Source organism: Alosa pseudoharengus, unplaced genomic scaffold (assembly GCF_046254945.1).
Source record: "Alosa pseudoharengus isolate Yale_2024_CS ecotype anadromous, Long Island Sound unplaced genomic scaffold, YU_APseudo_1.1 YU_APseudo_1.1_scf_15, whole genome shotgun sequence".
Taxonomy (NCBI): domain Eukaryota; kingdom Metazoa; phylum Chordata; class Actinopteri; order Clupeiformes; family Clupeidae; genus Alosa; species Alosa pseudoharengus.
Genome location: NW_027468620.1, coordinates 22,073,538 through 22,087,990, shown reverse-complemented (window position 1 = coordinate 22,087,990; position 14,453 = coordinate 22,073,538). Strand labels below are relative to the sequence as shown.

Here is a 14,453-nt window from a genome sequence, read left to right as displayed (position 1 = left end):
TTTTCAACACAACATAGAAAGACAGACATATCATCTTACCTGTTTTGATGGCAGGGGGGTTATGTATACATGAAAGAGAAAAAAATAAGAGGGTACATTGTAAGGCAACATTTCATTCACATGAAGCCTACCTGGGGAGTAAACCATCAATCAATGTCATGGACAACAAATACATACATTGAAGAGCCTATCAATACAATGATCTAAAATGTTTTAGTACAGACTGATCAGGTTTTTCAGACATAGGATAGCATTAAGAGGTTCACATTACATGTCAAACGGCAACGCTGCGCTATGAAACACATTATTTTTAATGGCTTGTGCGTGCAAGAACTGGCCTGCCGCAGTGCCAAGCAAAGTGCAGGGCAAGCGGCGCGCTGTACTGTATATCATCGCTATTTTGCGCTGAGCATGGCAAGCGAAACAAAAATCTTTGGGACATTACCTTAACTAAAAGCAACCTAGCATGATTGCAGCACTGCAATGTGAAGTCCTCTTTAGACTGTAACTCCATAGTCGTATCATTCAGTAGTCACTGAAGGCCAGTATAATAGAATGTAACACCAACCACAAAGCAAGCCTTTAATCCAAGCAAGAACATTTTTTCTGCAGAGATCAGAGTAAAATGAAGTATCACTGTCCAGTCAGTTAATTCAGTATTCAGTCACCATGTCAAAAAGAGAAGTACATACTGTATTCCCCCTAGTTTGAAGGCTAATGAGCTCATTGCGGTTAACTTGAATACCTCCTCTAGATTACAATCACCTTTGAGCAGCCCAGGTATTGATTTATCAGAGGGATATAACCAGAGGACCACCTGATCAATAAATCACTGAGCAGGTTTTCATCTTACTGATTGTGAAAGGAATCTGGTAAGTCTATTAGTCAGACCCATATGATTAAAGGAGTCATTCGCGTCATAGGAGGCGAAACTGGCTACAGTGCCCGTACCACACTTGGGTCCAAGTGCTCAGGCGGACCTGGGGTCAAGTCCGACCCGGGATCATTTCCCGATCCCACCCCATCTCTCTCTCCCACTCACTTTCCGTCTCTCTCTTCACTGTCCTGTCACAAAGGCAAAAAGCCCAATATATACAGTATACAGTGGGGCATGTAACCCCACATGGATAGCATGGAACCATCGTTTTTCGTTTTGATCTGTAGCCCCCCTGCTGGACTGGACCCCCCGAAAGGAGGGTAGGGCAGACACAGTTTTCTGTGAATATCTCGAGAACCGTAGGGTTTAGGAGGACCAATTTTTTCCGTATGTTTGCCTCCAGGGGTCATGTTAACCCATTCCATGTGCACACATGTGCATAAACAAATACACACGCACGTATCTGTCGGAATCAGTGACATTGGAAGTGGAGTTGCGGGGGGTGCGGCTGCTCCAAGACACTGTCATTCTCCGTGTACATTGGACATGCAAAGTGTTCTTTACCCAAAGCATACAGTAGGTTTATGCGTTCTCTGTCTACGATCTGCAGGGTTAGGGCGTCCTCGACGAGGCGATTACTGGTCCGCGGATCATTTCTGGCACAATTAAACGGTATCATTGAACCGCGGCCGAAAGAAAAAGAAACTAAACATTTCCCAGAATAGGAAACATTTCTTAAGTTATTGTTATCAAATAAAAAAGCATAGCATTAGGGGGTAGTGGTGTGAGCGCTCATTCTTGTGCACATCTGTGCAAGTTAAACAGTCACCACTGAGATAACGTGGGTAGCAGCAACAAACAACGTAGCCTTTTTAAAACAACAAACGAAGCGGACTCTTGCTGTCCATGAAAAGATACTGGCTAGATCTTGTTAGGCATGTTTAAGTTAGGCTAATGAACATGTTGCATTCTATACAGATTATGTAATTCTTTAAGCTACATAGCCTGTCTCCAGTTTTCCTCAGTTTGATTAATTAAGAAGGGATAATAGGGATATATAGCATATCATCAAAAATTTTTCTAGCGGAAACTCTGGTACGCATGCATGCACATGCACAAACACACATACGCAGGCAAACACACAAGCACGCACACACACACACCCACACACATAAACGTGTACACGCACACATGCACACAATTCAAGAATTTCTCAGAATTATGAACAGGCAAGATAGGGGTGGGGTTGTATAAAATGAATTTTACATGTGAAATCTATGAACTAATCATGTTTTGTTACTTGTTGTCTAGCAGATACCAGTGAGAATTGAGTGTGGATAATGCAATTTAGTGAGACAGTTAGAATCATATAGGCCTTTCAGCGTGATTTATTTTTGTGGAAAAAATGTGCTGGACTGGGCGGCGGTCATATTTTGTACCGCTCTGCGGTACATCTAGTCTCATGTGAACATTGCTTCAGTTTTAAATAATTCATCTAACTGTCAACTGAAATTAGTTACTGTGGCACTTGACCCCCTATTCTGCTCAATTTGCTTCTCCATGGAGCACAGGTATTTTTGTGTTATGTTTGAACTTAAATCACCACGGCAGGTAGCAATTGCCTGCTATCTGTGAACAGAGCAGAAGCCAGACTAATTGGACACGCATTAAGTACATGGCCGTGCAATAGCAGAGAAAATCATGAATAAACCTCAAGTATGTGAGTCGGAAACCTGCATCAAAATGACAACCATTGAGCTTACAATGAATCATCCTACAATGACATATGAGGCTAACTATGCATTCTCTTTCACCTGTGTACAGATGAGGCGGAGTTCAGCTAGCTGCTTCCCACTAGCTTGGCAGAAAAAAAAGTTGTCAAAGTATTGTTCCTCAAGATACTGTGTGTGTGTGGAGGTGTGGCCTTTTGTGTTCTTTCCCTGGGTTTATAGCTGGCAAATATATCAGGTTACATTGTGTTGAACACAGAAAAAGCGATGTCAAGAAAAAGCAATGTCAGGATGTCAGCATAAGAGAAAGGTGACATTGCTGTTTATTTTTAAAATTATTATTCACAGATTGCCTTCCGATTGCACAGGGTTTAGCATACACAAGACAATAGCAACACTGTTGATTATGCTTGCATTATAAATATGATAATTAGCAATGAAAGAAAATACGTAACAACCAATCCTTTTAATAACTTTAGTATTCATTCCAAAAGTGCAGGATGAAAGCAATGAGCAGGTGAAGCAGATTCTTTGCCATATGATGGCACTTTGCTTGCTTTGATTTAGGAGAAAACTATTACCATTACCAGCTACTTCACTGCCCTTTTTAATCTAGTTCATCTACCTTAGTGCCATTAAAATTAAAGACCTGTCCTCATGGTATTAAACAAAAGATTCAAATATAGTTTTAATGACTGACTAGCTTAACAAACTGGTGCCTGGCAGTATGTTCAGTGTCAAGACACATACAGTATGCTTGCTTAAGCGAAATGCAAGCTGACAGATATAGATAATCCCCTGCAGATAGCTACTGAGATAAGGACATATACGCATGATGCATGGCTATCATGGTTCACTGACGCGTACTAGGGGCAAGATGGCACAGGTGACTGTTTAAACTGTCAACTGGCCAGCAATTACCCTGTCAGAAAATAAGTCCTCTTAAACATAGCTCATTATTCCAGCCAATTGGTCTCAAATGTCAAGCTCCATGCATATTTAGTATATTACAACTTTTTTGAGTCTATATGTAATGTGGCTCATAGATTTCACTCATAGATGGGGAGATGGTCCATCAGGATATGGGATCAGAGGAAATGCTATCCTATAGCCTATCCTATACATGTCAGTATTGAGATACTTTCAGCGCTAATTTCCACATTTACCCACACGTTGTCACTAAAAGTAACTGTCTGTCTGTAAAAGTGTCTGTCGCAAAAGTTACTCAAGTCACTACATTAAAGTTGCCTGGTGCAGGACATGGAAATGCACACAAAGACTGTCCTTAACCCTAGAATACAACACACGGGAAAGGCATTATGCTTATGTTCTTTTCTTACTTTACAGACAAACACAACACACTATGATATTCCATGTAATACCACCATTGGATTTTCTTAATATGGATTCATTATTCAGTTATCACATTACAGCCCAGCTCCTAATTTGCTGCTGATTCTACAAATAAATAGGTGCTATTTGAACAATACATGTTTGAGACATGCATATTACATGGGATCTGAGCACCAATAGTGGCAGAAAATGGTGAGTTTCCACGCTCTACCATTATTATATTCCACGCTCACAAATTATATGTGGGAAAACATATTTTAACTAGATGTACCGCATAGCGGTACAAAATATGACCGCCGCTCAGTCCTGTACATCCATTCCGCGAAAATAAATCATATTAATGAATTTGTCTCCATCTTCTACTCCATCCCCCACTCTTGAAACTTTTGTGTATGCTTGTTTGGCACACAAAGTAGCCTACTGGCGCTGCAAAGGTGAATAGATTTGTTTCTGGGCCAAAACATTTGTAGCATTGTTATAAAACCTTTAAAATCTCTAAACAATCACAAGTAGGGCAGTTCATCACAGTCCTTCCATTACAACTAGACTGATGAAAGGTACACCTGTAGGCTACATTGTATTTGGGAAAAGCAGAAGGTAGCAGCATAATGTATTCATTTATTTATTATTAAACAAAACAATCCCTGTCAGTTCCATGCAGTTTTCAACAGCTATCAAGAAGAGAGGTCATGTCACGGATTTTTGTGAATGTTTCTTCTATATTCAAGTTTAGTCATGTAGTTCATATGATATTCAGCTTTATTGTCAATGCACAAATGAAATACCAGTAGTCTAAAACAAAATGCCGTTTTACCCAGTGGAGCAAATAACTGACATGTCCAAAAGGGCCTTCATGAAATGCGTTGCGAGACTAATACACATTTTAACGGGCAAAGTTGAAGAGCTACTGTCCGTTATTGTTTGTGCAAATAATACGCTGATTCATGTTCCCTTGCATTTTGCAACTATGAGGTCCATGGTTAGTCTGGCTTTCGCCAGACCAAGCTCAATCTTTTGACGCAATCATTTGATTTTCACCCAGCCTAGTCCATGCTAGGCGCCCGATAGAAATATTGTTTAATTTTGCGATTGAGATATCCACGCACTGGCGCCCCCCCCTAAACACGCACTTCTAACAAACAAAAAGCGCCTCAGTCTCACGATATAGCCATAGGCAAAACTGTATCTGACATCTCACTTTGACGAATGTATGTAGTTTCAGTTACTTTACTTTGAGCCATGCTCTTCCTTACTTGAATCACCTTTGAAAATAGAGGATTGAAGTAGCCTATATGGGTGTTTGGGAATGAACGTTGACTGCTTTTTGAGACTTCGAGCAGAAATGTCCCAGGCCGGTGTTTAGGATGCATCATAGACAGGTTATCTTTCAGGCCTATATATTTTCCATTTAAAAACCATCACGTAGCGAACATATTGTGGCTAACTCACTTAGCTCCTGTTAGTAGCCTTGGTTATGGTCATAAGCAAATGAGATGACAGTCGAAAGATACAATTAGTGCTGTTATCAATTTGCTTGGTAGCCTATAAACGCATTTATGGTTTTCTACAAATACATCAATAATCAAATTGGCCTCCATCACTCAACCATGCTAATGGTAACATTATTTTACCTACATTCTGCTATTGATAGGATTAACGTAACCTACCTGCAGTAAAAAACAAGCATGTCCGATAAACATTCTCAGATTTATTTCGGCTTCAAGAGGAAATGGGAATTACATGTCATGCAGAAATCATCCTACCCTTAGACGTTCTCTGCGGTAAACTACTGTAGGCCTACTGTCTTGTCCTTGTAGGAAGCGTAGTGTCTTTCCAACCCACTTTAGATTAACTTCCAACAAAATTACGTCTCACTGCAAGGATGCGCCATCTAGTGGACAAACGACTACGGGACGCCAATACTGGAAATGCAGCCAAATTATTATGATGAATATTTGGTTTTCCTTTAATCCTACTGAATTTGTAATTATGTATCGGCCGTTCTAATTGCCGATACTGATGGTATACGTGCCTGTGTGTGTGTGTGCGTGTGTATATGTGTGCACGACCATCTACAGGCCAATGAGTGTACAGTACAGTCACTAAATGTACACATAACTTCATTTTTTAGACCCCCCCATGGATGAAATTATACGAAACTTGGCATACCCCCAGAGAATGTCAGGTTAATCATACACATAAAATTTGGTGCAGTTCTGAACTTCTTAACTGAAGAGAGGGGCGATTAAAGCAGAATTATATTGCATTTTCATTTTTTACCGGGGGGGTGCAAATCACAAATGAATGATTATGGGCTAGGTTGATGTGGGCCCTTGAGACCAACATACCATAAAAATGTCTTCATCCTCGGTGCCACGGTTCAGGTAGTTATTTAGGAAAAACTGCATTTTTTGGGTTTCGGGGGCCCAGCGCGGAGGGGGAGTGGCCCCCGGGGACCAAACGAAATTTTTCCGTAAAAGTCTAGTGGGGCTACATACCCACCAAATTTCATGTGCCCCGGTGTTTCGGTGCCCCGGGTATCGTTGACCAAAATTTCAGGAAGTAGATGACGGGAAAAAAAAAAAAAACTTTGACAATCGCTATATGACCGCTTCGCTTAGCGGCGGTCATAATAATGTAATAAGATGGGTTAGAATTGTGCTTTTCCCATAATAAGCCAGTGCAGGTAATTTTCATCCATGTCCAACAAAACGTGAGAGTTTTTGGTCTTGCATTATAGGGCTAAAACTAACCATGTGTCCAGGTACTTTGCCTTAGCCTTTTTAAAACTTAGCATGTCGGAGGCTTGGATCTCTAGAGTAGTTCCTAAGACAAGTCAGGAGGACATTGTAGTCAGTGTGTTCTCTAATCAGGGCTGTATGATGAGTACTGCAGCCCAGATGCCTTGAACCTTAAAGCAAAGGAAAATATCCTCTGTGTGCTTAAAAAGTCCAGCCTGAGTGGAACAACCAGTATTAGAAGTTGTAGTGAAGAGTCTTCCTCTGAATTTCTTGTTGGTAAGCACAAGATTGCTAATGATTACCCTTTTGGCCTGAATATAAGAGTAATATGCGATGTTTTTCAAAACGTTGGATATAATCGTGGACTGAATACAATTGACAGTGTCAAATATTTAGACTAAAATCCAAGACAAATTCTGTTTATTTGAACGTGTCTATCACACTCTTTTGATCATTATACAAGAGAACAAATGATCGAAAGTGTTCACATCTTCTAGATGAGGCGAGACAGACCAATTTCAAACAGAATCATGTCAAGCAAAGCGACTACAGACGAAACTGCTACCAAAAAAAAAACAGGCATCAGGCAAGACAACTTGAGGCAGAAAGAAAACAAAATAGGGGGCAAAGGGGCAACGATCATGTTGGCGCTCATTACCATTCTTCGAGTGTTTCTCTATTTTTCCTATTCTCGTTGCCTCCCTTTCTAAAAAGCTGCTTAATCGAAGGACTTTTTTGTTTTGTCTGAACAATTTTAACTGATGGTGGCAGTGGCTCAACACGTATCGAAGGTGAAAGACGCAGCAGTCTACAACTCTCCAAGATTCACAATTATTTAATTTAGCAGACACTGAATAAAACAAAGATACTTATCATTCAACTGAACAGTCCACATATATGCATGCCTGTGTCGGCTGCTCCCTGGGTGTTGAGCTGGTGTTCCTGGTGCTGACTTTGTTGTTGTTCTCATGGTCATGAGTTTGATGTGTTTTTAGGTCGTCATTTCCCATTCACAGGCACAGTTGCCATGCAGGGGAGACATTCTCCGTATTTGTTGAACAAAGACATGCTGAGACTCTGAAGTCAGTGGAGGTGCCCTTTCATATATCTTTGTATGTGTGCTTGTGCGTGTAACTTGGATGGTCAAACAGAGAGAGAGAGAGATAGAGAGATAGAGAGAGATAGGAAAAGAGATAGAGAGGGAGATATATAGGCTGATGTGTGAATGTGAGCACTCAACTTTTCTCAAAAACTGTCCAAGTATTTCAGAAAGAGGTTATTTTGGGACCATGATAAGGCAGCCTCAGGTAAAACCTATTTGACCCAAACAGCCAGGCTTATCGCTCCGTCTTATCAAAGCGCTCCAAAAATGATGTCACTTTGTCTCACTCTTTCTCAGACACACACTTACTGAGAGGGAAATAAAGAGAAAGAGAGAGGGAGGGAGAGAGAGAGAGACTGCCCATCACTCTTATAAGACGCCATGGGACCAACCCATTAGGGAGAGCACCTCTGCTAAAAGAACTGTGTGGCGGTGGGTGATAAGATGTCTCAGAGGTTTGGGTAGAGGAGGGAGCAATAGCTTTTAATGGCTCAAAAATGTACAGACCAAAAATGGAGAAAAAAGGACTAATAATAATAATAATAATCCAAACATGGAACATAAAATGAAACATACAAAATTAAAAAGGTAATCAGAAAAGGTAACCAGAAATCACAGTCCAAAATGTAAAGCAGCGAATGAATTTTAAGAACTGTAAATAGCATTTCAAAAGAATTAATCAGATATGGTTCACATGAACTTATACATGGAATCATGAGACATCTAAACTAGCAAAATCTTGCAAAAACACTTGTTTGGTATTTCAGATATTCTGACACCAAACTGTGCACCACAAGAAACCTCTCCTGCCGTTCAAATATCATGGAATGAAAATACTACCCAGCAGTTAGTAAAACTGTCTGTGCATGGGCAAAGACAAAATGCTATGATTATGTGACAAAATGAACCGACAGCAACAAAAGTAACATCAACTGAAATCTGGCTATGTAGGTTGTAGGAAACACAGGGAAAATATTAAAGCATAATGATTTGTATACAACGCTAAATATTGACAATACATTAACCATGGTTGAACAAGATCAGGTAAATAAGTAAATGTGTGACTGCGCACATCCCTTTTCATGGTTTCGAATGGGTGCTGGATCAGAGGAAAGAGTTAAAAAGTAAAAAAGAGTCATCCGCACACCATATTGCTCCCATGGAAGGTTTTTTATTATGTGTGCAACGTTTCGAGCCCCTGGCTCTTCCTCAGGCAACCAAGCAGGTAAACAAAACAAGATCAAGTAAACAAAACAAAAATGCAAGAAAATAATTTTCAGGTACTTCAGTCAACAGTTTTTTTTTCCAATGCAACTCAAAGACTATTGTCACAGCTTTGATATACTCCTACAAAATTGTCCTGTTCTCGTTAAGTAATTACAAGGAGGCACACTGCACAAAACTCAACAAAGAAATGACATTTTGAAAAATGTAGACTTGTACATGTTTAATGACCTGTCATGAAAAAGTAACTGCTATTGACCACCCATTTTCACTGTCAGAAATGTTAGAGCATGAATCACATCAGTGATTGTTGTGACAAATCTATTGCTGTGTATCTGAAGAATAGGAACTGATGGACGAATGGACCGGCTCATCATCAGCTGACAATGGCCGGTGTCTGTCAGTCTGTCTGTCTGGTTGGTTGCCTGCCTGTCTCTTTCTCTCTGTCAAGAGTGCTTTTCACACTCCAGCTGGTTCTCTGTGTGTGTGTGTGTGTGTGTGTGTGTGTGTACGCACGCACGTGTGTGTGTGTGTGTGTGTGTGTGTGTGTGTGTGTGTGTGTGTGTGTGTGTGTGTGTGTACGCGCGCATGTGTGTGTGTGTGTGTGTGTGTGTGTGTGTGTGTGTGTGTGTGTGTGAATGTGTGTGTGCACCGCCGTGTGTCGTCTCACACAGGGCAGGTTGAGGGGAGTTTTGGCTTTCATCTTCCCGAAACACCCCTCTGAGCCGAAGAACATGACTGCAAACAAGCTCTTCAAATAAACAAGGGCAGATGACCGGCCCAAAACACACACACACACACACACACACACACACACACACACACAAAAAGGCTTGGGCTTTCTACCCCCCCTTGGTTTCCTCTCACTGCGTCTCTGCACCCTCTCCCTCATTCTGCACACAAAGGGACACCTGTACCTTTTGTCTGGAGAAGCACCGCTGCCACTTTATCAAATTAGTGCATCCGATTCAAGGTCATCTTCTATCCCGCTGTTATTCAAAACAAAAAAAAAGAAGAAACCAAATCAAAGACATGCAAATGTCACATTTGCTCCTTTACGGGTAGAGAGACTGCGATATCAAAGCTTTCGCATGAGCCGAACCTGTGCCATGCGTGCCATGCGTGCTATGCGCGCCGCCCATAACACTGAGGGGTCTGGACAAGTTCTACGGGGAAGGGTTCTGCAGAGTACGGTCCAATTGGGCCTGTTCATGGTGAGTGGCAGTAGGTGTCTCGCCAGGAGGGTGGGTGCAAAAAGAAGAGAAAGGGGAGGGGGGCGTGGGGGGAGCGAGGGGGTGGATAGGACAGAAATCAATGTGCGAAGGCTGCCATTCGGGATTAGGGAGGCAGGGTTTGGCGTCCGTGCCAGCTGGTAGCCCTGAATGGGCAGATTTAGCCAGCAAGAGACAGGCGGGTGTGCCAGCCTACCGCGGTAGCGTCCAACAGCACCAAGTGTCGAAGCCGTTGCGCGCAGCCAAGGGAGTCATGAAGCCAGTCTGTTCGCCATAAACCATCGCCATACGCCATAAATCACACATGCCTGTGCCCTCTAAAGTAGTGCCACAACCGCCACATTTCCACAGTACGTGCCAAAACACTATTACTGTATCCTCTGCGGCCTTTGTGGCACAGACGCTGTAATCTCAAGGCAGAAGAATTTTAGCAATGACACTAACACTGATGACATTACTTTTTACAGCCCTCTGCAACTGACCCGGCCCTGAAACTAACAATGACCAACACTCCTGCAGAGAGCAAGCAATTACCTTTAAACGCGAATATTTGGTCTTGACTGATCAGTATAAAAGTGGTATTAAAGTCTTGAGACCTGGGGCTAGCCATCTTCTGAAGTATTCATGTAACAGCATCCTCTTTCTCCTCTCTCCTCTCTCGCTGTCCTCTCTCTCTCTCTCTCTTTCTTTCTCTCCCTTTTTCTCCCCTTTCCTCTCTGTCAGTGAGTGTCTGTGACTGGTAATGTTTTTGGGAGTGTCACTCGGTGTGCACATCTGAAACTCATTTTTAAAAAGTGAAGTTGAGAGAGAAGGAGAGGGGTAGCAGCCTGGGGAAGATGCCTCTCTGAATATTCATGGCTCTCCATCAGTGGGCAGACGCCTGGGCCAAGGAGAGATCTCAGCGGCTCATTTTAGCGCCGTCACTTCATGCTGTAGGTCACCACATCCAACAGAGGGCCAACCACAGCCAGACACACTGTGACATGCATTTCAATGGGACAAAGATATCACACACACACACACACACACACACACACACAAACACACTCTCTCTCTCTCTCTCTCACTCACCCACATGCACACAAGCAAGCACACATGCACGCACACACCCACACACGCACGCACGCACACACACACACACACACACACACACACACACACACACACACACAAACACACACACACACACACACACACACACACACACACACACACACACACACACACACACACACAGGCACACAGACCGGATATGACCTGCTCTCAAATAGCCTATCAAGACTAGACAGGATATGACAGACTGTGAAACCAGGCTGAACTTGTCCTTTGCAGGGCAAATACGTATGAGTACTCAGTAGGGAAATGGACAAGTCTTGTGATTTGACTTGCAAAAAGAGTTGGTTTAATCTGATAACAATGCTAAAGAGCTGCCAAGAACTTGCCTTCACCCTTTGCAGGCCAGCTAAAATGAACTGCCAAAAGGAATCAAGCCCTTATGACAATTTATTTAAGTGAGCTTTCCAGCCAAATTACAATTGGGGAAAAAGACGTGTTTTTTTCGCATAGCGTAAAAATTGTTTTAGAAGACCGGTCTTTTTTTTTAATCAAATGTATGAGCTGTTATTATCACATCTGGTGTATTCAGTTCCACTGATAATTATTACAGCAGACGCTACACAAACGCTTCAGTTACGCGCGTGCCTGATGTAGTCTAGCCTCCCTGTCAGTGTTCTAGTGTAGAGTCAGATAGACAGAGGGGACTGCAATACCCCACCCCCCTCAAAAAGAACTGGGAGAAAGTTTCACTTAACAAGCACTGATTGTTCGGGTCAGAGCCTCACTCTGTCATGCTGTCTCTTACTCTCCTCCTTTGGTAGCAAGACACTTTAAGGTAGGAGTGCCTTGCGTCAATCCAGCGCGAGTCTCCAGGGGGTCGGGCTAATGCCTGCTGGATGATTCATGGCAAACCCTGTACTGAACTGATAACATGAGGGGGGGGGGGGGTGATAAGCCACTCTCTCCTCTTTTCATTTTCATTCCTTTACTTTTCCGTTTGCTTTTTCATTTTTTTTCCGAACCTACTCAAATGTTCCCTTCTTCCTGTCTGTTTCCCCCCCCTTCCACACCGCAGGCCGCCTCTGACCTCTGAGCTGACAGGCATCGCTCCTTCCCCCGGATCCGCAGGGGGGATTAAAATGAGCTCGGAACCGGGGCTAGGAGCGTTTAAACTCGCCCGCCGCCGCTCTGGCAAATGGACCCGGTGACAAACGCCATTCAGAGAGGGCCTTAGCCAAAACACTTTAAATGTAAATCCAGGATTGTGAAGGCTGCACACAGCTCAGGGTGATCCAGCACCCGAGACACTTTTTCACTTTTTCCCTTTTTTAATTTAATTATGACTGTGATGTCTGCGTGTCAGGGAAAAGTTGTGCATGGTGGATTACGTGCAACTTTGAGTTTTGATGCTTACATTTCGATTAATCTTAGCCCATCCTAATGGCGGCAGCTACTGCAGCACTGAGGAGCAGATTGTACAGTAAGTGACAGTCTCTCAACCAGCAAAGGGTGGATGGGATAGAACAACTTTGTTTGCAAGGACATTCTGGCACATTTTTGCTGGTTAAATACCCTTGATAAGCCTCCAGAGGCCATTGCCTGCTTAACAAAGGGCCCAGACTGGGTGGAAATGACAGTAGTGAAAATATAGGTCAGGGTACAGTGACTTTTGATCTTATTTTTATCCCGCTTCACCCTCTGAGTACAACTTTGCATGGTGACATGTCGGGCCGTGTGCTGGGCAGGTCCTTTGTCATCCCCGCCCCCTGTGCTGGTAACAGGCTGTGGTTTGAGTCAGCTCATGTTTATACGGGCTGTAATCACGCACCGCTAGGGATGCGCTCGATTTGTGGCTCCCCAGCTCAGCGTCAGCGGCTCCCTCCACGCTCAGCACCTCCACACGACAGCACTGCTACGCAGAGGAGGAATGAGCCTCGCACACCCCAGTCAGTGCCTTCTCTTTCACATGCTTTCAAAAGAAGCCTTCAGGCTCTCAACTGTGAAAAGCTACTTCAATGTACCACACACCACCTCCATGGAGAATACTAGGATGGTGAACCAACTTTTTCTGTTATATATCTCTAAGTTGACTTTGACTTCAGGCAGCCTTAGGCGGAATTGAGGAACTGACAAATCAAGTCACTTAGTTGGCAATACAAACACCAAAGCTTGGCAACAGCATATTCATTTATATTGTTTATGTATTTGCAACAAAAGTACTATTAAGGCAACCATTTTCTACCTCTCTACCGGAAATTGGCACGGGAATCAAATGAGACCGTAAATGAATCAAGTTTTGTGTATGTGTGTGTGTGTGTGTGTGTGTGTGTGTGTAGGAGAGAGACAGAAAGAGAGAGGAAGAGAGAGAGAGAGAGAGAGGGTGTCTTTCACTGACAGGCCAGGTTGTTTTTGAAGTTTGTTTGTGTGCGTTTGGAATCCTCCCACACGTTTCCCACTGGAGTGTGAGTTTTTATGACAGTAAAGTGTAAAGTGTGGCTTTTGAAGCCTGATGGCACCAGAGACGGCAGAGGAGTTGGGGAAGGCAGTGCCATGGAGGGGGTCTGCATAATTAAGTACCTGATTAGATTCCCCCTCCACTCTGCTGCGTCAGGAGGAAGCCATATGCATGGCGGTGAAGGAAGACAAACTGATCATATTTCAGAGCAGCCTGAGCTGCATGGTGTTCGATGTCATGAACGTAGCATCATTATTATAAGTTTTGAATTAAAACACTACCTAAGGCTTTTTGCTTTTCTCTTATTTGTCATTTGACGAATGAAAAACGGGGCAAATAGTCAATCGTAATTTGACATTGCGATTGTAAGCAGTGCCCATGGCCCAAGTGGTATGACATGGCAAACAGTGCACAGCTATTACTGAACCACAGCAGTAGCTGTGGAAATATGATACTTTCACAGAGACAGGTTCCAAGATCGACAAGTAATATATATATGTGTTGAGAACGAGAGAGAAATGTGCACATGCACACAGGCACAAACATCAGGTCCATTCTCCAAAACACACAAACGCCCACACACATCTCAGAAAAAGACCTTGGCATCCACAAGGATTAGCACAGCTTGGACTATATTTTTCTCTTCTATGCCAGACTCCCTGGAGAGGTAAACAGAAAGACAC

At 43.0% G+C, this 14,453-nt stretch overlaps 1 protein-coding gene across 3 annotated transcripts in view; it reads right to left on the bottom strand.

Annotated features, from left to right (window-relative positions):
* grid1a (glutamate receptor, ionotropic, delta 1a) overlaps positions 1 to 14,453 on the bottom strand; it is a 247,144-nt gene that overhangs the window by 167,949 nt on the left and 64,742 nt on the right. The window lies entirely within an intron of this gene.